Source organism: Thunnus maccoyii, chromosome 6 (genome assembly GCF_910596095.1).
Source record: "Thunnus maccoyii chromosome 6, fThuMac1.1, whole genome shotgun sequence".
NCBI lineage: Eukaryota > Metazoa > Chordata > Actinopteri > Scombriformes > Scombridae > Thunnus > Thunnus maccoyii.
This window is the reverse complement of record NC_056538.1, coordinates 13,967,434-13,993,152: the sequence shown is the minus strand read 5'-3', so window position 1 is coordinate 13,993,152 and position 25,719 is coordinate 13,967,434. Positions and strand designations below refer to the sequence as shown.

At 38.4% G+C, this 25,719-nt stretch overlaps 1 protein-coding gene and 3 long non-coding RNA genes across 5 annotated transcripts in view; 3 read left to right on the top strand and 1 right to left on the bottom strand.

Annotated features, from left to right (window-relative positions):
• dner (delta/notch-like EGF repeat containing) overlaps positions 1 to 25,719 on the top strand; it is a 75,696-nt gene that overhangs the window by 9,591 nt on the left and 40,386 nt on the right. The window lies entirely within an intron of this gene.
• Positions 4,846 to 7,415, top strand: LOC121898472. The gene is made up of 3 exons (XR_006096469.1): positions 4,846 to 5,156; positions 6,518 to 6,553; positions 7,266 to 7,415. It is a non-coding gene; the product is annotated as an uncharacterized LOC121898472 (long non-coding RNA).
• LOC121898474 lies at positions 16,331 to 16,977 on the top strand. Its single transcript, XR_006096472.1, has 2 exons — positions 16,331 to 16,410; positions 16,537 to 16,977. It is a non-coding gene; the product is annotated as an uncharacterized LOC121898474 (long non-coding RNA).
• On the bottom strand, positions 16,359 to 17,895 carry LOC121898473. Of its 2 annotated transcripts, none has more exons than XR_006096470.1 (3): positions 16,974 to 17,895; positions 16,833 to 16,893; positions 16,359 to 16,449 (listed from the first exon to the last, which is right to left on the bottom strand). It is a non-coding gene; the product is annotated as an uncharacterized LOC121898473 (long non-coding RNA). The 2 variants fall into 2 exon arrangements; XR_006096471.1 differs by having other exon boundaries at positions 16,979 to 17,893.

Below are 25,719 nucleotides of genomic sequence, written 5' to 3'. Positions count from 1 at the left end.
GTCGTCATAATGTGGAGAAAATGATCTGATGAACTGATCTGTGATCAGCTCTTGTCTCTCATGTCTCTGTAGTATTCCACGTTGAGTGGAAGAGGTTTTTAATTTGTGATAAACAATTTTCATTCAACGGTAGCTTTGACCGGTAATGTTGTGATTGATGTGGTTCAGTCACTTGACTGTCTTGCTTGAGTATACTTCAGTGTGAACAGTAGTAGGCAGTATGTTAGTATGTGATTTCAAACACAGCCCGTGTTAGTGTGGCCTTATTTTTTTTACCACCCGCATTCTGCAAAGACCCGCCTTACTCTGCTAACTTAGTACTTTTGTGTACTGTACATTTCACTTCAGAGTTTCTTTTCTAGCAAATTCCATTTACAGTTTCACAGTAACATGACAGTGACCGGATGCAAAGGTCACTTTATTCCTTTTGGTAAGACATCAGTAAGGCTGCTATGTTGTGTTTTAACCACACACTGACTGACAATTTACCGATATTACAACCCAGAAAAAAGAAAAATGGGGATAATACTGCATTTTAGGGGGGCCACAGGGGGGTCCACGCTAGTTGCTACAGGGGTACTGGTCCCTGCCTAGAACCGCTACAACACAAGCAAACTGGTTGCAGAAAAGTTCAGGATTCTTTTTCAACTTTACTCTTTTTTACCTTTCTACCTCCCAGCAACAATATAAAAAAGAGAAAATCTGTCTGACTACAGTCATGTTTGATTGATTGATTGATTTAATTTATGAATTAAACAGACACATAAAAAACAAAAATCCACAGGATGGCATGTTAAAGTGAAAACACTTGTTTCCAACATGGTCCCAAGATGTTAAAAGACAAAAACATAAAGAAACTCAAGACATTCAACATAAAAATTAAACAATACAATCCTGGAATCCAAAAACACATCATAACAATTTAAGAAATTAAAAAAAAAACCTCCCATGTCACAAAACAAGAACAGGTAAAGCAATAGTGTCTTTGCAGATTTCATTATAAATCTGTTACCCTGTTCCATACAAAAGTCCTAACCTGACTTGTATAAGCTCTCATATTTAAATACTGGATGTGTAGTGGAGGGCTGTTTCATCCCTGCTTCTTTGATTTTTTATTTTCTTTTTAATTCCTGTTTCTTTGAATACAGTCTAATCAGTCGCTGCTGTTGAGCATTTCTCAAGCACTCCTGACGGCTCACATATCTCCAGCCCATATTTCTTTTCTCATCGCCGCCACTCATCATGAACAGAGGCTCTTATCTCCGTGTCATTGGCTCTTTTATTTTCCTTGAGTCTGCTGGTGAAACTTCCCTCCTCTGTCCTGGATAGAAAAGAAGTCATTACATTTCTCCCTGTGGTTTGGTTTAGGTGTTTTTTTATTGCTTTTTGTCTGCCCTCATTGCTATTTATATCTTTAATGGAACTGAATGGAAGTGAGTTGTGTCACCATTCACAGCATAAAGTAAAAAAGGGCAGAGCAGCTCTTACTCAGCAGTAATTCACCTCTGTAATAACCCTCTGCTCTGACACCATCATTGCACTGTCGCTTTTAATGATTAGTCTTGGTGTTGTTGTTGCCGGCATAATGAGCGTACAGTATGTGGCAGGAAGGAGGTGTGTGTGTGTTTAGTAAATTATGATGGGTGTTTTGTGTGTATATGTGTCTAAACGCTATATAACTGTGTGTATGAGTACACGCTGGCACTGTTATGTGTGTGTGTTCATATGCTGCAGATACACATGTACATGTCGGGGCTGCCTTCAGCATTTTCGATGCCTTTTGTGATATTTTGCTGTGGGGCCCCCTTTCCTAATTAACCTCCTCTGATAACTCACACATCTCTGATTTGTTCTGCGATTTAAATAGGTCTCGTTGTGCTCATTAACAGCTTTTACCCCCAGTAAGATGTCACCTTCCCACATGACTAGCTACTGGCTGCCTAGCTACATTACTGAAAAACTGCAACAACAAAAAATGGCCACAAACAGTTAATGCGACATTAGATTGAATACACCTGTCATGACAAACATTAACTTCTCCCAGTAACTACCTGTGTTACTTGAAAGATGTAATCACTTGGGAAATATAAACACATTACATATTAATTACATTACTTTATTACTCATCATCATACTTTAGTTACTCAGCCATCAGCTCCATCTTCTCTTCTCCCTCCACCTGCAAACTAAACCAGCTGATTCCTGCATGTAGCCTAACCAGCAGGTAACGTTAGCAAGTCAGGTATGAAGACACAATCTGTAAATTAGAGTCACATTCCTCCTCTTTGGGTGGTGGTAGTTGTAGTTTCAGATGAAATAATGTGTGATGTTTGTGAAGACAGATTTTTTATAGATCCATGTACTGTTGCCAAGCTTCTTAAAACTATACATACTAACAAAGCGACGGGGCCGGATGGCATGTCTGCATTTCTTTTAAAGACATTCGCTGAGAAACTTACACCGGCCTGGTGGCGACTCTTTCAGCTCTCCATATATACACACACATTCCAGTTCCCAAAAAAGTCTTGTCCCAGGAAAATAATGATTATAGGTCAGTGGCTTTAACTTCCAATGTCATGAAATCCTTAGTAAGGATCACGACAGGTGAACTACGCAGGGAGGTGGAGCCATTCCTAGATCAGTACCAATTTGCTTACAGAAGAAATCGCAGCAAAAATGAAGTCATTTCTACAATAATGCATCTTGTTTTGTAGCACTTGGAGAGTCCTGTTGCATATGCCAGACTGCTTTTTATTGACTTTAGTTCTGCTTTTAACACTATTCATCCACACATTTTGCTTAGTTCAGTTGAAGGTGAAGTGAAAATTAATTCAACACTCTCCGATACAGCAGGAACCAACACGGGGTCTCCTCAAGGACGCATCAGTTCACCCTTTTGTTTTACTCCGTATATGAATGATTGTGTCAGCTCCCAACCTAATCACTTTGTTGTTGTGAAATTTTTAGATGACACTGTTATTCTCAGCTTACTCACAAGCAACTCTAACATTAGCAGCTATAAGGCTGAAGTGGACAGGTTTGTGAACTGGTGTGCTGAGCATAATTAACACATCAATGCACGGAGAACTGAATAAATTTTATTAGATCCTAGATTGATTAGAGATCACGGCTCTGTTGCCATACGCAGTCATGACAACATCAAACAGGTCACTAGGTCATGTCGCACGTGTCTGTGCGAGAATTCATCAGCGCCTTCATTTCCTTCTAGACTCAGAGGTTATGGTGTCAGCAGGAATATTATACTAATCTTCTATAGAGCTATCATAGAGTCCATTTTAAATGATGGTTTTACCTGCTGGTTTGGAAACCTAACGGTGAAGTTTAAGGCCCAAGTTTTTGGTCTGGTTGAGACAGCAGGGAACACCCACACCCCTCACTCCTCAAGATATTTTTGAGCAGTCGACTACCATCAGAATTTTATCTGACCCCTCTCATGTGTTGGTGCTAATGAACTCTGGAAGGAGGTACAGGGTCGCCTTTTGTAAGCACAATTGTTATAAATATTCAATTGTCCCTTTATCGGTTAAACTTACTAACGCACATTTCATGGAGGACAGAGGGGCTCTCAGATAACTGCTGCTCTCCATCGTTTCTTGTGCTTGTTTATAAGCATTTAAAGTGAGATGTGTCTGTAATTTATTTACTAAAGTGTTAATCTCTATGTCTGCATATGAATGCAGAATCTGTAGGCAAGGGACAAGATTTTGGTATCGGAAGTGTTCTGGTTTCCATTTGTAATCCGAGTAGTATTGACCAATCACGTTTGAGCAGAAGATGGAGCCTGACATGTAGGCGATGATTTCTACAGGAACATGCTTTGATTGCAAGCAGGTTAACAGTCCGTGTGGGGAACGAAAGAGGTGGAACACATTGGCTGAAATGTCGTCTTGACCTAAAACACCTACAAAAAGTATCGTTGTTTATGTATTGTGTGGAGAAACGTTCAACTTGTGTAATGAAAGAAACAAATTGGTTTCAAAGTCAGATTACACAATTGCCTTTGAAAAAATGACAGGAGTTGGCGATTCTCCCGGGGCCACATGTAACTCTTGTAAAGCGCTTCGAATACAATCACAGCAATGAAGAAGCCAAAACCAAAACTGATCTCGTTTGAGACAAGGCAGCAAATAAAAATATCACACAAAAACGCTGTGCACCATCAATGTCTTCACAAGACAGCAAAAGATGGGAAAGTACTGTGACACAGAACACATGTCCAGGACCAAGAAAAGCCTTGTTCACCTGGAATCTGACTGACAGATGTAGACGTCGTCTCTCAACTCCAAATCCATTCTCGTGGCTCAAGTTGCTAATCAGACTCTAAACAATGACCGGTGCATGGAAGAGGAAGTCTTGGATCAGATATCTGAAACATTGGCCGTTGCCCCCAGAGGCTAAATCGTTGTCAAATTGTTAAGGTGTGTATACTGCAAATGGAAATAGTATAACTTACTAAAAATAACTGAACAAGTTTAATAGATTTTAACAAAAATGTTGTGCTCACTAGTGTTTATGTTGCCTTCAAATGGACCTTGTGAGCTTGTGGTTATGACATGGGAAGTCGTGTACACGATATGCTTGGCTTCATCGTGTACACCGCTGCTAGGCCAAAAGACTCCTTGTTCTTTTGTCAGTCTTTGCTTCTTTATATACATATACTATACTATTATACTACACACACACACACACACATATATATATATATATATATATATAAGCTACAACTAGACTATATATATATATATATAAGCTACAACTAGCTTGAAACTCTAGTTGTATGGGGCAAGGAAAACGATGAGGCCGTTGGGAATGTCAACATTTTTCTCAGACATATAAAATAACTAAGAAAAACTCTATACGACTAAAATTACAATATATTAACTTAACATCTACTGAAAAATTAACTTCCATGGCCTCTCCTGTTTCTGAAAACATCAACAACACGTCGCAGCTCGTGGACTCGGTGCTCAAATTTCAATGACTCTGTAAGTGTAGCCTGAAACTGGAGCATGCGCAGTTGTGTGCGCCCACCCCTGCTCTGCACCTGTGCCAGCCAGACAGGTGTGAAGGTTTGTCAAAGCTGCTGCAGCGTGAAGTGAGGTGGAAGAAAGAGGATACTCTTCTTGATCACTGAGGTAAACTAATTTTTATGTTCAACTTTCGCGTTGCTCATTTAGTTGATGCTGAATTAATTTTGCTTTGTTTTGCCCTGTTAACTGAAGTTAATGTAATTTAGCTAACACGTTTTAAACATAGCCTCAAGGAAACTAATTTAACCAGTCAGTTCCGTCTGGGAACGTTTTCTCTCTTTCTCTGCTCTTTAATCAAACCCGCCACTTTCGTCTGGCCATTTTGGTTTGCATTAACTTACTGCCATGAGACGAACAAGCTAATGAGCTAACGCTAATTAGCAATCGTTAGCGATGCGGCTAATGAACAAGGTCGTTTTCCCCAATTGAATAATAATGCCAGTTACCACGTTGAAACTTACTAGAGAAGTAAATTATTATTCTGTGATTATTCCACTGACAGGCACAGTAGGCATGCTATCCTCAGTAATGTGGAATAATAATGCTAACGGCGCTAATGCTAATGTTGCTAATGATAAGATGGACTTTTGTTAATTAACGGTCAGCATAACTTATTTGAATTAACTAAACAAGCCCAACTTGTTGATGTCTGGTTGAAGTGTCTCTGCAGCCGGTGTGTTAACTCAGCCAACATCTTCTGTGCAAGAATTTCCCTTGGAAATTATAGACTGCCATCCAACAGTTTAGTTTTAGTGTTTGCCTTCTCAACCAACAGATTTCAACTAAATATTTGTGTTTTGTTTTATTCATAACGAAAGTTACTTTAAAAAGCAGAAAGCAAAATGAAAATAGATTCAATAAGATATTTAAATGGATTCAGATTCAATTAGGTCCTGAGTACATCTATTGATCCAGAATTCTTTACTAATCTTTTAATTAGGTAAGATTGCACCTGTGTCTTGTGCATACTGTATGTTTAATTTTAACAAGGTGAGAGACCTGCTGAAAAAAAACATTTTTAATTGTCAACTCCACAACCAGCAAATGAAAATGGATATTTAAAAATCAGACAACCAAAAATTAAGTGACAGACATAATGAATAAAAACAATTACAAGAATGATAAGACATCAGATAGTAGAGATGATCTGAGCCAATCCTAAACATTTAAATCTTAACAGTAAAGCTAGTTTGATTTTTGGGGTAAGTGTTGAATATAAACTAAACTCCATAGTATTTATATGAGTTAGCATGAGTGTTATGTATGTCGTTTAAAGTTTTAGCTACAGATGTAGAGAATAACATATCATCACTGATAATTATGTTGATTATTAATAACAATTGGAAAGCAACAAAGGCAGACTGAGGAATATATGGATGGGACATCAGAAGACTTTTACATTTTAGTGTTAAAATCTGAATGGTTGTGCATATAAATATAATGATATATTGTGCTATTTGTTGCAGATTTGCCTGGATGTTGTGATGCCATGCAGTGGAAATGTAAGTTCTGCATATTTTATTCTGCAAAGAGGGCACAACTTTTCAAGCATTATCGTCTAACATACTCCCACATTGTGCCTGTACCATGCCTTCATTCAGACTGTCTGTGAACTTTTAAATCTTTTAATGCCTTGAAAGTGCATTTGTCTAAAAAACGCACACAGCTAAATATTGGTGAATCAAGTAGACTGGAACAAACTCACATATCTTAGCAGTGCCACCTTTTGATATTTGTGAGCCATGCACAGAAGATTATTTTTAACATTTGTTTAAACTCTTGAAGGCTAACCAGAAAGTTCAATGTCCCTTCCAAGACTGCTCTTTTGAGACTAATGTCTACTCAACTTTTAACACACATAAAAGTAAGATGCATCACATTGACCATTTTAAACAAGGGATTGTTTCAGACGATCAGACAAAGTCTATGTACAAGATATAACATGTCAATCATTGAGCTTGAAATGTGCTTGTAGGTGGATTTTGTTACTTTTGGCTGTAGCTTCATATTTCGCAGATCTATCAATCTTCTCATCTAATCGTCAGAATTAGCAGGTTTTCCACAATGTCAAACTATTCCTGTAAGTCTGTGGGTTGCATTATGTTGAAAGGTGTTTCTCACACTGTGTTCACCTCTATTTACCTACACAGGAGAACACATGCCAGTGACTGGTCTAATTTTGTATAGTAATAACCTTTTATTGTTTGTGTTTAGATTTGGCAGAGTTCAGCCGAATTTCTGCTAAAAATCTGAGGCAAGAATTGTACACAGCTCTTCATAGCCACACAACACGCTTCATTCAAATCTTTAAGTCCAAAGGCGGGTCACAGGGAAAAACTGCCCGAAATCTTGCAACACATCAACTTAAAGGTATGTTTCTCCACATATAACTTGAAATGTATGTCTTTACAAGATTGTCTTAGAATGTTTCCATTTTTGTGTACTTTACATTATATAAAGTCTTCAATCCAAAATGCATGCATCTTGTTTTCTGTCCGTTCATCTCTGTCTCTACCTCTTAGACATCTGATGTAACGGCAGTACGTACAGCAGTGCTCTGTGGTCTTCCAGTCCTCCTTGGTGATGACCCTGAAGAATTTTTCAAGACGTGCTTTGTAAGTATCTTGATACTGATACTGCTTTGGTATCATAATACTACAATACACAATTTTGTATTCTGTTTTTGGAGTTCAAGAATAGGACATCTGTGTGTATGACAGGATTAGTGGTGATAAACCTGTTTTACAATAGTTACCTTCTTTTGAAGTCTTGAAATTTCTTTTTTTCCCACATATGGTCTTATTTTTTCAGTTTGGACATTATTCTTATCAGTTATGGTAACATTTTACTCCCCATCCTCATTTCATAGATCTAGGGACACAACAAATGTGTGAGAACAAAATCTAGTACACAAGCATCTAAACCCCCTATGTTAACGCAGCTATATAAACCAAATTACCCAGAAGTAAAAAGATGTAAGCATATAATTTAAAACTGAGTGCACAGCTACAGTAAGTAGAGTATGTTAAACTTTCACCATGACGAAGCTGTGAATGTGGGTCATGATTTTAACACACACCCTCTGCTTGTTTTAACTGGGTGAAATTGGACTTATTTCAAACCTGTCTGGTTGTCAGACCACTTGGTTTACTTGCCCGACTGGGCTCCACTTTGGTAATGTTGCCACATCCTCAAATATTAAGGGAAGATTTTTAGAAAATTGTTATCATAATGATGGCCTAGACTATGAAAAGAATAATCAGGTTTTAAAAAATGTAATAACTGCTTTAAGGTCGCTGCAAGGACAGTTTTCACAGCAAGGAAAATCACAGAAAATGTCAGAAGAAAAAAACAACATCTGCACAGAAGTTGTCGCACAGGCATAGTTATTAGGTGTGATAGTAGGGACATGTTCCCTCTTGGAGTGGTTAGCCATGGTTTACTTCAGGTACAGACAACTCATTGTGTTTTGGAGGGACACCGCATTACTCGTTAGGAGGCAGGTTCTGCAGAAGGTAGAGAGGACTGAGAGGCAACCACAGGAGAAGCTACAGGACACAGGGTTGCCTCCTGGTTGATGGGTAGCAGGGATGTAAGCATCCTATTGCATATAATCCTGATTGTTTTCCCTTTTTCTTTTCCTCAGATTTGTGATGTTGATACCAACTTCAGCCAAGTTACAGGTTCTGTGCTCACGGTGATCCCTGAAGATACACCACCCCGGAGTCCAATAGTCCCTGCACTTCAATTCTGTAAGAGCAATCATTCTGGAGGGGCAGATTGTGGTTGAAGAAGTTCCAGAGGGGTGTACTACGAAGCAAGTTCAACATACCCAGGCTTTCTTTGTGTGAGCTGGATCAACAAACCCTAAACTCGCGATCAGAGATAAGTGGTATCACAACGGTGGATATGAACTTTCTGTTGTTAACCCAGGCTTTCTGCTTCAGGCTCTGTGCACGTCCCCATGAAAGGGGGCATTTGGCGCGTCATTTGACTCTTTTCCCGCACAAAATGGATTGATCGCGTGCCGCCTGCTTCAGTCAGGAGGAACAGATCATTATAACGGAGAGCCATGAAGAATATAAATACATTATCACAGGAAATAGCAACGCTGTTGCTGCAAATAAGGTGAGAGAGGAATGCTGGCAGAAAATTGCTGATGTAAATTCGTTAATTAAAAAAACGAATGTATTAATTACGTAATTAGTTTATATACATATTTTACCACTCAATGCACTCTCCGTGCCTCCCTCATCCAAAGCTCTTAAACTTTAAACTTGATGCTGCTGATTCAAACATTATACTCAAGAAGTGCATTCAGGTCTGACACTGTCCCATAATGAAGGATAAGTGGAAATCACTTTAGATTCTGGCCAAATCAAAGTGAAATTAATATTATAGATTGAATATTACCTGTGATAAATACCAATAGATTAATCTTTTTTTGTTCAAAGTAAGTTTTTTTTCATTAGTTTTTTGTTTTTTGTTTCTTTTTACAATTTGAAATACAGTTTGATATATTGTAACAAAATCCCATCCCACAAGTAACCCTAACCTCTTGCACCATTACAAATTTACAACATGACATATCAAATCAATGGCAAGTATGGTAAAAGACTAATCAGTTTTCTAATCAGCATTCTAATAGCTGGAGTAGCAGCAGTATTAAACGGACTTTGCAGGAAATCAGGTGGTTAGTGAAAGGGCAGCGCTTTTTATTGCCGATTTAAGCCGAAACTCAGAACATAACTTGCTCCAGACCAGGTTAAGTTTGCAGTATAAGTTACCATGGTGATGTAGCCAGGTTAAAAGAGAGCCACCTTCGTGACATTGAAAACCCTGGCTTTATGCTCAACCTCGCTAACCCACTAATCTCGCTTCGTAGTGCACCCCTCAGATCTGGCGCACACAGTCTGTGTGTGTGTGTACACTCTGAATTTGGACCAATGAAAAACACCTTTGATTTTATTCAGCGGTAGTTCCTTTGGGTGCTGGGATGCATGTCTCTCTGACCAAAATTGCAGACACTGAAATACCAGCTGTTGTCTTAGATAGGTTGGCTTATTTCATACATTTTACAGTGTGATAGAAAGCAGTTTTCAGAAGAAAACAGCTCCTGTGTTGAGGTATCTTATTGCAAACACACTGAATATAATGATTTCAGTTTGTAGATGAGTTTCAGTTCAAGATGAATAAGTGACAAGTATTTAGTGTCTCTAGAGCCTCCACTATACCTCTAACTCTCTATATCTCAACTAATACCTTAAATTAATAAGGTATTGCCGTTGGACAGTAGGTGCCAATACTTGGAGCCATTTGACACTGATGTCACTTACTGTCCACTTGGCATAACGGCTGGCCTGCTGTAAGGTATGAGAAATGTGGACAGTCAGTGACAGTGACCTAGCATTCATAATAACACTATATACACTGTTACTTTTTGTAATAACACATTTATACTATGATAATATGAGTTAGCATTGATATTGTTTTGATTTAATAAGTACTTGACATTTTTTCACAATCACTTTTTAATGTGGCAGTAATAATAGTTAAAAAGTGTGCAGTTAGTAATACACAACAAAAGTATTCACAATTAAACCTTTTATTTTGCACAACATTAACAATATAAAAATATTAATACCATGAATAATATTTACAATATCGCACAATGAATAATAACAGTATGAGACTATGAATACTATGAATAATATTTACAATATTACACTATGAATAATGAATAATATTGACTAAATGAAAACATTAATATTTACAATATTACACTATGAATAATGATATGAACTATATGAATAATATTAATTATATTTACATTATGACACTTAAAAATATCAACAATATTAACAACAAGAACTTGCAGAGCACGAATATTTACCCAAACAGGGCAGAAATTGTTTTGGGTTTTATTTATTTATTTATATATATTTTTTAATTAAACCTCAGCCTCTTGCGGGCAACTGTCTGTCTGACCTTCTCTGAAACCTTTTTAAGCTTTTCATCTTTCTTGTAAGATGAAAAGCAACATTAGAGCTTCTAATGTTGACTCTCCCTGCAGCCATGTTGAGGAGTATCCTACGAGTCATTTGTGACAAGGTGTATGGCCTTCAAGTGCTTGCTCAGAGCATTACACCTCTTCAAACACAAAGGGCAGGAATGCATTCTGGCTTGAAAGGAGAATTTTACAGTTTACATTTTAAAAATAACTGAAACTTTTTTTAAAGAAATACATCAAAGTAATTCTGTCGTAAGGCACATTAGCGTCAGAGATCCCATCTCTCGACCATGCCGATCTAGGGAAAATCTAGTTTTAGGGCCCTCTACCCAGTTTTTAAGATCCCAGAAGGAAAGGGTTTTGTTTGTCCAATTGGAGTACCTGGACCCCCATGTTAGGGTATTTGAAGTTGACGCCAGGTCCCTTACAGTATGTAAGAGAAGGCTGAAGAGAATTCATATTTGATAACAGTGTATCAATAACACTGTTTGGTAGCGTGAAATCCTTGTGTAGTCCATCGTAATCAATGTGGGCAAAACAGTAGCTGCTTTGGCACCACAATTATGTGGTCTTGACTACCTGTCCTCTTATTTCTCACCCAGTTCTTTCTCTCTCTCTCTGAACCACAAGGCAATACATACTAACCAAACTTCTCAAACTACCGGCAGTTAACATCATGGCTCGTTCAGAAACGTCAAGTGTCTGATAACTTGTTCACTTCTAAGCCTTACGTTAAATTACTTTGATACATCACCAAATACTACATGGAATCAACTGCACAGTAATAACGACCAATTTCCTCCAAAAATAAGTGGGCTGATACCGTAGTTCAGCAGTGATTATGACTATGACATGTATGACTGGTTTAATTTAATTTATATAAATATTTTAAGTAATTTTCACCTACAGCCTCATAAGTGAAACAAACTGCTGAGCTTATTGAGGAGCGTTTTTAGCCTACCTGTCAGTTTCGGCCCAGATCACAGGCGTGTGGTAAAAAACAGTAATAAAACACAAAAAATATCACACCAACCCACGCAAGGCGTTTACACATTAAGAGAGACAGAGAGAGAGACAACTACTAAAATGAAAGCAATATTTGAGTCTAGCGGTGGAGCTCATATTAACTTTTTACTACTGGGAGTTTGCAAGCCGAATATGCTTCCTCCGAGTGGAGCAATAAAGAAAAACTGTTCTCATGAACCGCTTGTAGTGGACCGTTCCTTCTGCCGCTGCTGCTTCTTCTACTTGTTCTCTGCCTCCTCCTCCCCCTCCCCTTTCTCAAATTGACCCATCTGTGTGTGTGTGTCGATCCTAGAGACCGCTGGTCAGGCGCTCTGTCCACTTAGAAACAGAGCCACAAAGTCTGTCCACAAAGTTATTTAAATCTGGGTCATTTATTTACAGGAAGTCATTCATATAATGAGATTCAAGAGTGAATTTACTTTTGTTCAGTAATCTTACTTAGAATTTGTCCTGTAGTTTACTCTTAATCAATGGGTTAAATGATTTTTTAATGCATTACTGACTTAGCTTAAATTTGGTTTTCAAGTTTGCTTGGTAAAAGTCGGTTTCCCTCCTTTTTTTTGAAGTAAACTGAACATGTTAGGATTTACAGTGTATGCTTGAGATGTTTTGCCCTAGACTGCAGTATTTTTTATAGAGTGAATGGTTTTTGTACTAATTTGCTGATAATTTTTTATCTTAGGCCACTGCCTGCATATGTGTTCTTATTTATTGTGTTTTTGCTTAATTGTTTTATTGTAATGTTGTTGCAGCAATTCCCTTTGTCCAAGATGAATTTCTCCTGAGGGAGACAATAAAAGTGACCTTGACCTTGGCTAACCATGTCCCCTCACCTTCAGCCCCTGCACCAAGCTAGGATTTACCAGACCAGCCTGACCACTGAACGCACTGAACTGATATCAACCCTCAAACTACCAGATAGAAAACAAGCCCACCCCAAAATTGTCAAAGTAACAGAACATTACTGGGATTAATAACCATAATATAGTTACTTAATTTCAAATTGTAATCACGTACGCTACTCGTTACTGGAAAAAAAGCAACTGGCAACCATTTCCACAGTTTCTATGATGACTTACAATAACATTCGTGGGAGGAATAGTCGCACACTGATAGATAAGAGGGAAAAAAACTAAACTAAATAACTCCTGAAACAGAAATAAACATATCATCAGGCTAAATAATGAAGTGAAATGAAATGGCAGTTCCATCTAATTACTGGCTACCCCCTTTGATTTCTAACCTCTCCTCCTCTGCAAAACCACAGAAGATTAAAAAAAAAGAAAATCTGTAAAACGATGAATACATTTTTCTGAGCGCCACAAACATATTCTGACAAGTCTTGAATCTGAGTCATTATATCCACTAGGACTCTCAAAGTGCCGTATCATTAAATTGTTTTCATGCCATTCAAGTGTGCAGGGAGCCAGCGGGAAGCCTGTCAGCTCAACCAGAGTAGCTTAATGTGCAGACTGTGGGCTTTAAACATAGAAAAACTTTTTTGGCTTATGCAACAGGTGGGCAACTTTTATTGAGATGAGTGGATGACCTTTTGGAACACAGTATCCGGTTTTCTGGATCTGCCTTCTTAGACCTGAACATGGATGTCTTATCAGAATAACACACAAATAAGCTATGAGTAAAAACTTTTGGGTGGGGTCCTAGGTCGCCGCAGCAAGCTCTGAACTGGACAAGAGTTTTTTAGTGTGCAGAGGAGGGAGTGACAGCAGAGTTAGTGTGTGTATCATCCTCTGCTTTGTTGCCCTCGTTGTACCGAAAGATATTCATTAACAGATGCAGAATTGCCTCTTGCTGTCTCCTTCTCAGACACAGACAAGTTAAGTTGATCTGACAATATGTTATTTAATGAAGCCAACTGGGAGAAAAGCCAGCACTCTGTGGCGTGTGTGTACTGGTGTGTGTCGTGAACATCTTCTCTTAGCTCTAGACAATAAATGCCAGTTTAATCCCAAAAATCCCTCCAGGACCGGTAGAGCACCTCCGACAGAGAGAGGAGCGAGGCGCAGTCACCAGCCTCTGCGTCAGACACACAGATTAGCTCGTATTAACAGCTGGGCCTGTCTGCCAGTTGATAGGAGAGACGCTGTGGAAAATTTGGCTGTCTGTTGGGGATTGTGCTGCAAATTTATTCATCAGAAAGTAAACACAGACACTACAATTTAAAGAAAGTTCACAGAAAATTAGGATTTGTTGAAAGCAGTTTAAGTGGGAGGAGGGAATAGTACGGAAGCCTTGAGAGGCAAGTGAGGAAAAAAAAATTCTATTGATCCATTTTTTTAAAGTCTGATCTAAATAGTTTTCTTTTGTGTGTTTATGAATTAAGAACAGATGAAAAAAAAAAGGTTTTGCCAGGATAATTTTTCTAAGTTCCTTATTTTTTTTTCGGACAAGTAATTTTTGAAATGTATTTATTTATTTGTTAGGATTTTAAGTGTTTGTTGTTGTAATACTCATTTCAGCCACAGGGAGCTGAAGTGCACCACTAGCCCACTAAACTGACTAAAAGCATGTTTTCCTCCAGGTGAGTTTTAATTTCTCCATGCACTCTAAACACTAGGTACATATATTGTGTGTTAGCAAGTTATGTAACATTACTGTCATGTGTCATGTGGCTAGAAATGTATTTTCATTGGTGCTAATCTGATCTGGATATCAATAGAATCAAACCCTTTCAGATATCCAATCTGCTTCCTTGAAGAGGTTGCATAATCTACTCGGGTTACCCTGATTGGCCCATCAGTCCGTGGTCAGTAGTTGTAAAGGATATCAGCTAGTTTGTGCACAATTACATGACAATTACACAGTTAGCTACAATTAAGTTAATTTTAGTGGTTCAAAAACATTTCACAGCAACTGTGATAATTTATTCATCACCTGCTAGCACAGATTAGCTATTGTTAATCTCCCATAGCAACAGGTCACACTGGTCCCGTGAATTTGTTAACATTTGATAGCTTCATGTATTATGATACTAACTTGAAGTCTCTTTCAATGAACAGAAGGCAACGCCCCTCAACATACTGAGAGTTGGCTGTGCTCAAAGAGGGAGCACTAATGCATTTATCACAAATCAAATGATACATCTAACACTGAAAAAAATGACACTCCTGATGTTTAACCCTCTATTATACTAAGTCTGTAAGGACTGTATATTTGAATATTATTTACAATGAAACAGTCTTAAAAAAAAAAAAAGCACATTTTCAGTGTCTCAGTCTGAAAGCATCCAATAGCATCTTTATTGGTAGCATAAGACAACCTTCCTCTGGGTGAATCAGTTGTTAGAAAGCCTCATTTACAAAAGTATAGACCTGCTGGCAAACAGTTGTGGCAAAAGCCTCTGGTGTTGCAGAAAACTCCTTTTTTCACATGCAAATTACTTTTGTTGCAAAGTTCTGGCATACGGCATTCTGGCAAACAGCTGTAGCAACGTGTGGCACCTGTGGTTTTTGCTGCCAGTTTGTAAAATCACATCTGTTTGTGGCATTTTTTTTTTTTACATTTCCCTGGCAAACACTAGTTGCAACATTCAGGTTAACAAAAAACATAAATACATTCTAATGTCAAATATCTTCATATGACTAATTATTTGACCATGAAAATTAGGTTTAGCAACAGACATTTCAGATAAAAATGAACTCTTGTATAGTGAAAACATCCCTGTGTTAAGTCATGGGATGTTCGGATTGTGACGCACCAACAACCTACAGTGTTTTCAAAATCAAAGGCACTCTTGCTCAGGATTAAGTGAAGAGGCCTGAAAGATGGATCAAGTAATGGATTGTGGTTTATGCTAAAATGATTGGTAAAGTGGTATTATAAAGCATACTTGATTGATATTTTACTTGACATGGGTGCCATTAATTCTGGAGCAGTGGATAGGTAATGTATTTAGTATATCTCAATCATCTCTAAAATCAATTGATGATGCATGGTAGCCAGAGACCTTGTGGCAGGGTGGTGCATGCGTAAAAGCTTAACTGAGAGGAAACCTTTTCTATTTTATAAATGTCTTTGTAAAAAAAATACTTAGATACTGATGATAGGGGTCTTTTAAGTGCGCAGCTTACTGCCTGGCTGGCATTACCAATATGGAACTGACTTGTCATTAAACAGACTTTGGTTTAATTATTTAATATGTTGTCTACCACAGATTACATGCAGTGAAATTAATCAGGCTGTGTAGTTGTCTGATTATGTCCTCCAAAACTATAGGTACAACTCTGACTACTGAAAAGCTGGAAACTTGTCATGTCCTCATCTGATCAGGTTCAGGTAGTTGGCCAACAGTGGAACCCTCAGGTGTGCTTAGACCTTTGAGTTGTGTACACTATATTTTTCCTATAGATTTTATTAAGAGAAAGTATGATTCATTCACATGAAATGACTCTACTCCAATCAGCAATAATCTTATATTTTATATCATAGCAAACAAATGGAACAGTCTAAAAATAAAAAACGAAAGGGAAGGGGAACGAAGGGGAAAATCCACCACTGAAAGTGAGCATAATTATAATATACTGAGTGAGTGAGATAAAACTGTCTTTTTAATGTGCTGCATGTTTTACAATCATTACTGTGTTTTGCATAAAAGTATTCATGAGGTTAGGCTAACAACATGTTCTTATTTTCTCTCTGAGCACTTTCATCTGCCAACAAAATCAAGTTCAGCTCCCTGCTCCAATATGCTTGAATAGCTTGGGTCATACTTTATAACACCTTACCTACGCACAGCTGATCAGGTTTGAATATCTACCCAACAGTGAGTAGGTCTCATTCTGGCCTCTGTGAAACAAGACAGCATCATTCAGAGTCATAGTTGCTGTTACTGAAGCATGTCCATTAAATAAACAAAGCTTATTAACCTTACATGGCCTCCTCCCTCACTGACGTGGCTTACACCTCTAGGATGAAATTGTTGGACCCACGAGACAAATTTTGGACTTTCCCCTGGAATATTAAACAAACAAAAATAAAATGACTGCTTTCAAGGGTGATTTAGATTGGTCTAAGTCATTGGTTCTCAATGTGGGGTCCGAGGACCCCCAGAGATCCTTGAGGGGGTTCCAGCGGGGAGTAGTTCAATTTTACTAATATTCTATTCATTAGAAGTTAACACAATGTGAAAGAATGACTATTCTGATCAGAGGGTTCACTCGCCACAGTTATCTTCCCACCTACATTATAGACAGTTTCTCTGCTAAATCATATCTAACAACTCTCCTCTCATAGGGGTCCCAGGTACAAAAATCTTATCAAATGGGGGTCCACAGCTTCTTACTTATCAATTTGAAAAGGTTTGAGAACCAATTGTCTAAGTACCAATAGTTCAACTATCAACTGAAGGACTGACTAAAAATAAGCATCACATTATAATTGAAATATTCAATAAACAGCATCAAATTCTATATCATAAATATGAATAATAACATTAATTTAAAATGCCAAAATCAAAATGTATCCAAAGTGCTTAATCTGTTGTGTATAGCTATCATTAAATGTACAAAATTATCCTGTTCCAAGTGTCCAAATGTCCACTCAAAAGGTTTTGATTTTTTTAAAAATCTTTTTGGTAAAACATCCCACTCATAGCGGTGAAGTGTCTCTACAGTAAACTAACGTTAGCTATGCATTCGACTTAACCTAGGTTGTAGCTTTTGGTTAGCCATTTCATTCGCTAGCTAGCAGGCTAACAGCTAATGTCAGTAAAGCTAATGCTAACAGAAAATTAGCGCTGATTAAAATACATTTCTAGCTAAAAGAAAGACATGACAGTAATGTTGCATAACTTGTCAACACACAATATGTGTACCCTGTGTTTAGAGTGCATGGAGAAATTAAAACTCATATGGGATAGCGGTGCTCATCAGCCTCTTGTGGCTGAAATGAGTATCACAACAACAAACACAAAAAATAATCCTGACAAAATAAAAAAATTCACCTGCCAAAACTTTTTTTCACCTGTTTCCACAGATGAAAAAAAATTAAGTAACTTAGAAAGTTCATCTTGGCAAAACCTTATTTTCACCTGTTCTTAAGTCATAAACACAGGAGAGAAAAACAATTTAGATTAGAATAGATCACCAGATTATTTTTCTCACTTTCATCTAAGGTTTCTGTAGAGTAAACAGGAACAAAGACACAGAATGTTAAGTTTATCTGATAATAAAACAGAATTATTAGCGTATATTGGTATTTGCTCATTACATTTAATGAAGCTACACCACACATTGTATTTTATTTTATTTTTTATAATGTACTGTAAGCTGCTTTGGAAATTTGGTTTCAATTACATAAATATATTTTACATAAATCCACTTAAGTGTCTCCAAAAGTCCATTTAAAGTCTGTTGAAATTATAGTGAAAACTGTATGTATAAGGATTTTGTGCTGGCATTGAAGTGAACAAGAAACTGGTCTTTACACAATATCTGTAGCATTATGTCACATGTTTTGTAATAATACAAGTTACATAACTGCAACACTAAAACAGAAGGCTGCGCAGATGCTCCATGTTGTAAAAGGAGACATTTTTTCTTTCAAGGAATTATTTGAACCCAACTGGTCTTTTAGCTTCTGCATAAAAGGGTTTTTTATCAGAGCAGTAAGCCTATATGATGGGATTTTAAACAATATATTCGCTGTTGGGTAACTGGTAAGCAGTGATGTGTTAGACTTGAGTTACAGCTGCGGGGGACAGGCAAGCTCTCTGCCGGGAGGAATTGATCCTGTCTGGAGCTTCAACTCCTGCTGATTCATCCGCCTCTCGCAGCTCTGCTATGATCACATCAAACCTCATTGATCAGCAGTCCATCACTGTTTATCAGCAGGGTTTTGACACATTTATGAGGTTGCACTTCTGTTCACAACATCTCACAAAATTGAGACTTTTCAAAAGTAATTTGTACCATTCAGTACCACTTTAGTGTTTTTGACAATATTGAACTCAATTTAGCGGACTGAACAATCAACATATTGAACCAGGCATAGAGATGCTGCATCTTAAATGGCTTTTAACAACACTGAGTCTCTGTCGTGGAGTAAAATAAGAAAATAAGTGTTTGGAGAGAGAAGGCAGGGATAAAGCTTTAATATACACCAAGATATTCAAGAAAAGCAAAAATGTTCATCTTTTATATGTGTTATATGAATAGCTGATTATTTTAAGGTAAAACCACGACTCCACTGTTCTCATCAAAAAAAAATAGTGTATCCTGGTGGCTGAATGGTTAAGACATGCCACAAAACCAGAACATCCATGGCTACAATATGGCTGGGGATGTTTGTTGCATGTTACACTCCCTCTCTCTCTCCTCGTTTCCTGTCTACCCCTGTATGGCCTTTAGTCTGCTATCAATGAAGGCAAAAATCACAAAACATATCCTTGCCTTTGCCAACTTATGTCCTGCTGGTTTACTGGTAGTTTGAGATTTGGGAGCATTTTTGGCAGCTTGGAAAGATTGCACAACACTCCAGATTTGTTATTTTAGTCATAAAAATGTTTAGAAAGTTGTAATATGCATCTGGGTCTGTATTACAATACATATAGTGATAAAAAATCATGAGACAATAAAACGTTCTCACCCATCTGTCTGAAATCCTTAGTTCATCCCTCTGACCCACATCGTTGTCCAAAAAATTATTAAAAACACACTTTCCCACTGGATGACATGTTCCTTCATGACCATGAGCTCATGCACTCTATAGTTTATTTCATTCAATCCCACACACACACCGTCCTGCTGCTGTAAATACTCCATAGCATTACAAATGTGTTTTAATCTGCCACTACTAATAGTCCTCAACAAATTTACAATTTACTGCTGTTTAAGTAACATTTGGTTGAATCATCTCTGTCCAGCTGTTTTAGGAAATTATTTCACTTTAAGAAAAAATAAAGCATGTATTTGTTTTTAAAGATTTACATCTTAAGAAGAGACGAATGGGCTTCCACAGACAGGATAGTATTGAGAGATGGACAAACACACTGTTGGTTTTGGTCTTGTCATGGGATTTGTTGAAAATGAACATTATTAACATTTATTTCTATGGTCTATTTCAGTTCTAGTTAACCACACAAAACTGTGTTCAGGGGAAAAAAAATCCCCTGAATCATATTTGGTATTGTCAGTTCAGATCATGCTTCCTGTCGTCTTTCTCCCTGCCTCTCTCCTTGTTGGAGCATGTTCTGTAGGCGGTTTTGCAAATCACAGTCAGATGCTCAAACAGGATGAAAAGCTGCATCTTCGCTGTTGTGGCTTCTAAAAAACATGTTTTCCTTCCTCTTCGGGGACAAAGCCGGTGGGTGGAGAGCGATGATACATGTCCAGTGTCACCTCCTACTATGAGGCCCAGTTTTAATTTTCATGCCCCCATTCCTCCTCTAAGATCTCCATGGCAACAGAATAATGTAATGACAAGCAGAGCCAAAAGATCAACAGGTGGAAAGTACATAACACCGAGCAGAAAATGTCAGCTACTTCCTGTGCTCGCTATTGATTACTTTTTTTTTAAATTCAGAAAGGAAACATGACAAATCACGTGTCCCACATTAAACAGACAGAGCTGTCGGCAGGAGGCATGACATGTTTTCAAAATTGCTCTTTTGTACAATCCGTTTTTTTTTTTTATATAGAATTATTCCTGTGCACAATAGCCATCCCGCTGTTACCTCACTTCCTGAGAAGCAGGTCCAATGAATGGTGATAATTTACATCAGATTTTTGGTGACAATGGGAACAGGATGTTCTACTTGCAGCGTTACAGTGACTACTTGCCTGTGGCAGCAGGACCAGCTCTAGACTTATTTTTAGCCTGATGTGAAGCAAAAGGGATTTTTGTGATTCTAACATCCGCCTCATACCTATTAAAAACAATAAGATGTGACTTGGAAATCATCTGCTCAGTATTTGAAAAGCATTCAAAACACCTCATGTCTTTGATTTAACACCAGCAACTGTTTTGCCTTCATGCCAGCGCGCTTTTAATCATGTCAGCAGTAGGTGTCACCATTTTTTTCATACGGTGGATATCTTGTTTTGCAAGGAGCCTTCTGCGTATGTAGGTCAGAGAGAACAGCGAGCTCGTAGATCGCCGCACAGAAGGACATCCGTCTCTACCAGCTGTGGCCTGAGAGAGAGACACACAATTAATGTTGCAGTATGGTGTTTTGCTCCTGATGAAAACCATTTATTTATACTTTAATTCCCCTCTCTCTGGATACACCAACTATCTACATCTAAACCTGTTACCTTAAATTTACCGTAACGTATAATAACTAACAGTCATGCTCCTCAGGAAGCCAGATCACAGTGGGGTAGTAACTTTTTATGCAGAAAGTAATGATGAAACAGCATGTCATACAGAGAGACAGCTTAAAAGCCAGGAGGAGGGCGTCCATCCAAATCATTAAGTCTTCTGTGTCGCACAGCGGAGCCTGCATCTGATTTAATGCTTTGGAGAAGGCAGCAGTGAGAAAATACAGAAAAACAGCCGTCGGGCCCTGTGGTGTTATTGCTATAACATCATTGTAACATGACATATGTGTGATATATACTGCACATAAATACATACACACATCCAGTGTTGCACCGTAACTGTCTGAGACTCTGATTTTGGATTTTGGAGCTGTCAGTAAGTCGGATCACTTTTACTTTAATGAAGAGACACACTGCTCATTTTTCATGCTGCGGAAACACTACCGCTGGTGATATGCCATCACTCATGACTCTGATTAATGCACACACACACACACACACACAATCATTCATGGATGGTAATTTATGGTGTACTGATCTTCTCTCCTTACTCTAATGTTAAACCTAAAGCTATCATTCCTCAACAAGAGTTACCATTCCTCATGAGATAATGTAGCGTGTCACTCAAAAGTCTGCAAAAGTTACAGGGCTCAAACATTACAGGGTGTGACTATGCAGGATCCTTTTTTGGAAGTATTGAGTTTGGTGTTTGTGCTGCAGCGTTGCAAACAAATGTGCGTTAACTATGACTGGAGGTGTCTGTTGCTGTCTGTGCCTGGTGGAGGGTCTTGAGTGAGGAGAAGAAACATGATGAGAAAACCATACACATGTCCCACATCCATACCACACATACGTGGCCACTTGTATGAAATGAATGAACTGTTGTAGACCGGATGACATATTAAGAGTTAATGTTATGTTATGAGTGTCACTGTGTTCACAGATGTTAAAGAAAGATAGTTTAAGTGAGATTTCCAGGGTGTCATTAACATGTTTTCAGTTGAGATGCTGTGAAGCCCCTTAGTCATGTTAGCTCTGTTGGAGATCTGTGTGAGATAGTGTGTGTGTGTGTGTGTGTGTGTGTGTGTGTGTGTGTGTGAGATAGCTAGAGGGAGCTGAGGGAACATATTTTGTCTTTCCTCCTCTCGATTAGACTAAAGTTTACACTAAGCAAGTTTTTTGCCGTTACAGTCCTCAGTAGCCTGTGTTTGCTAATAATTTGTAAGCAAAGCTAGGTGACATCTTCTTCCTCAGGGATGCTACAGTTCTTTACTGTCCTGTACTAACAGGAAATGAACACAAAGAAAAAGCTATATGTTTCGCCAATGGTTTATTACTTAATTTTAGTTTCCTAGAAGTCCTCAGGCTGTCGCCACCATCCACAATTTGTTTTGATATTTTGCAGCTGTAAGAGCAGTGCCTCCATTTTCTATGTGCCGTGTATTGTTGGGCAATAATGTACATTAATAGCACAAATCAAGTATTTTTAGCATTTTGAGTATATTTAAAGATCCCCTTCAGACATGTTTTAAGACATATAAATATACTCTGCTTTAAATCATAATTTGTGTGTTTGATGATGATAATTTGTCCACTGAAGGCTTCAAGTGTCTACATCACACTTGTGGAAGTTGCGTACGGGACCAGGATTGGCTTCCAAACTAGTTGTGATGTCACAAATCATGCTCATAGGTCCACCCCTTAAAATCTGATTTTCAGTGAGCACAGAGAAACTTTCCACTTTCAGCAAATGAGTATGAAAACATCCTTCCAGTGTCAAACTCTGCACGTACATCATTCTGCACAGTGAAACTCGAACATCCAACTGCAGGAACAAGAAGAAAAACATTTTTGAGTGAAGGGAGACTTGTCACTTTTCCAGTGTGAACACTCTACATACTCAAAACATGTTATGATTAGCATGTAGTATGAAACTGGGACACAGCTATGAACAAAAAATGAAGCCAACCACTTCACATTGTTCATTTTATTTAAATGTGTCATTTTGCCATTGCAGACTTAGTCATTTGAACCTCCGGTTCTCAGATTTAGTAGCTGCACATGAAGACAACGCTACATACTTTTCCCCGACAGATGCCCATGACAAAATGTGTCCAAGGCTAGAGGCTTTTAGATCACTGATCCAAACCAAAATATAATTTTATGATTCAGTTAGCTCACTCATATGTTTAAATGATGAACTACAGCGTATTTACTTATAAATAAGCAAGCAGACAGACTTGCTGTCATTGTAATGTGAAAAAGCTGCGTATGGGAGATGTAGTACCAAACAAAAGACACTCTATCTCTTTTTCTGTCAAAGTATCTACTGCAAGAGCAGCTTCTGATGGATTGAGAGAGAGCCTGAGAGGTCCTCATCCATTTTAGTCCCTGTCTGATAGAATAAGAAGACAGACAAGTGTGTCCCAGCCCTGGAGAAGAAGACGCCCGAGTCCCCTGCAGCCCTGGCTTGACTTGGATAGGTATAAATAGAGCCTTGCAGCACCTCCTCTCTTAAATCATTCTCCACTCACTTAGTATTCTCCTTACTCCTCTCCTCCTCCTCCTCCTACTCTTGATCTCATTTTCTTGCATCAATCCCTCTATCGCTCTATCTATTTCAGCATTTGGAAGAGTAGAGAGGTAATTGTCTTTTGAGGGATGATGTCGGGCAATCATGGCAGGTTATTTAATGTCATGTGTTTGATGACAGCATTGGGACTCTGGCGGAGCGAAGTAAGCGTCCTCCTGCTGTGTGCTGGCTTGTGAGTGACAGATCCTGTGCAAAAAAAAAACACCCAAAGCTTTTCTAAAATATTAGGAACAAACCAAGATTGATTAAAAAAAGATCTAAAATATTTTATTTGGATGACAATTATGAGTACGACGGGCAGTTTCACCTCATTAGCATGTTCCTTCCACTGCTCCTCCATTTACATCTATTTATGCATCAAGGCGAGATTGAAATTTATCAGGGAGCTCGACCATGTTTGTGTAGGCTTCATGGGTCCAAATTGTTAAAGAGGAGTTGCTCTTTGAAGCCACTGGGCCAGGAAGTGATGGGGAAGTTTGCTAGAGAGAGGGAGGGATGACAGACGCTTTGATGTGCAGAAATAGATAACATTAAAGGCTCGCTGACAAAAACACACTTTCTGGCCACAACACAGGCATCGTCCTGTGTTACTGGATGGTACAACAACTTGGATGAATATAAAGCAGATGGTTGCAGATTGAGGACGAAAATGTAGGCCTACTGTTTTTGGGTTTTTTTTGAGGATTATCTGTGTTTTCATACATTTCTGGGAGCCACATTTTTAAAGAACAGTTATTAATATTTTCTAGATTATTTTTTATATTTTAAAAAGATGATTATGAACATATTGTGTCGTTGTGGTCAGAGAGATGGCACCTCATCAATGCCATGGATGTATAAAGAGAACTGGATACAGTGTTGGAGGCGGGGCCCCGTTCATTCTTATGAAAGTTGCTCAGTGGCGCATGAAGCCAAAAAAAATCGACTTCCCAGTATGAAAGTACCCGGATCTTCGGCATTGTGCGGCCCATAGAGCATGCACACTAGTGACTTTCGCTGGCTGAGTTGGCTACTTCCGGTTTAGCCCTCCGGCTAACTTGAATGGGAATAAAACAACTCAATCATGCGACTCTTCTAGACTTTATAAATGTGATCGGACCAAACAGATTTAATTCTGATAGAGAGACAAGTCATTTCGCGGGGGTTGTGATGCTCAAAAAAATTTATCCGCTGATTTAAAGACGTCTCTTTCACAATGTAAGTCTATGGGAAAAAGTCTTTTTGGGCCAGTGTGCATCAGGTGACGTTTTAATTACACGGTTTGGCCGCTATGTCAAATTGGCTTCAAAGCCTGGCGCTCTTCCTGTATCCAGTTCTCTTTATACATCCATGCTTTAAGCTGGTTCACATGGCTCAGTCTGATAATGTGGACAGCAGCAGCCTGAATATGAAAAAACTTGCCAGAAAATCCAGTCACAGGACGTAAATTCCTCTGAAAGCAGTTAAAGTGTGCTTTAAGTACCCTTGAGCAAGGCTGTTTAGCAGTGCCAGCAGGAAGCCCCGAGCAGTAACTGAATGAGAGTAATCCATCTTTTTCCTGCTGTACTCCCGCAGGCTTTGCTGTAATTTGTTTTTATGAGGCTGCATGAAGGGCTGCACAAACTGTATGGTCTGTATGACTTTCGTTTGTTGGTCATATTGAATTTTGTGCAAGTAGAGCATTTGTACCACCTTTGTATATCTGGTAAATAGCTCTATCTTCATATGAGGCTGAATGGTTAATACAAAGAATGACTGGTGTTTAAAGCCACTATAATCAAT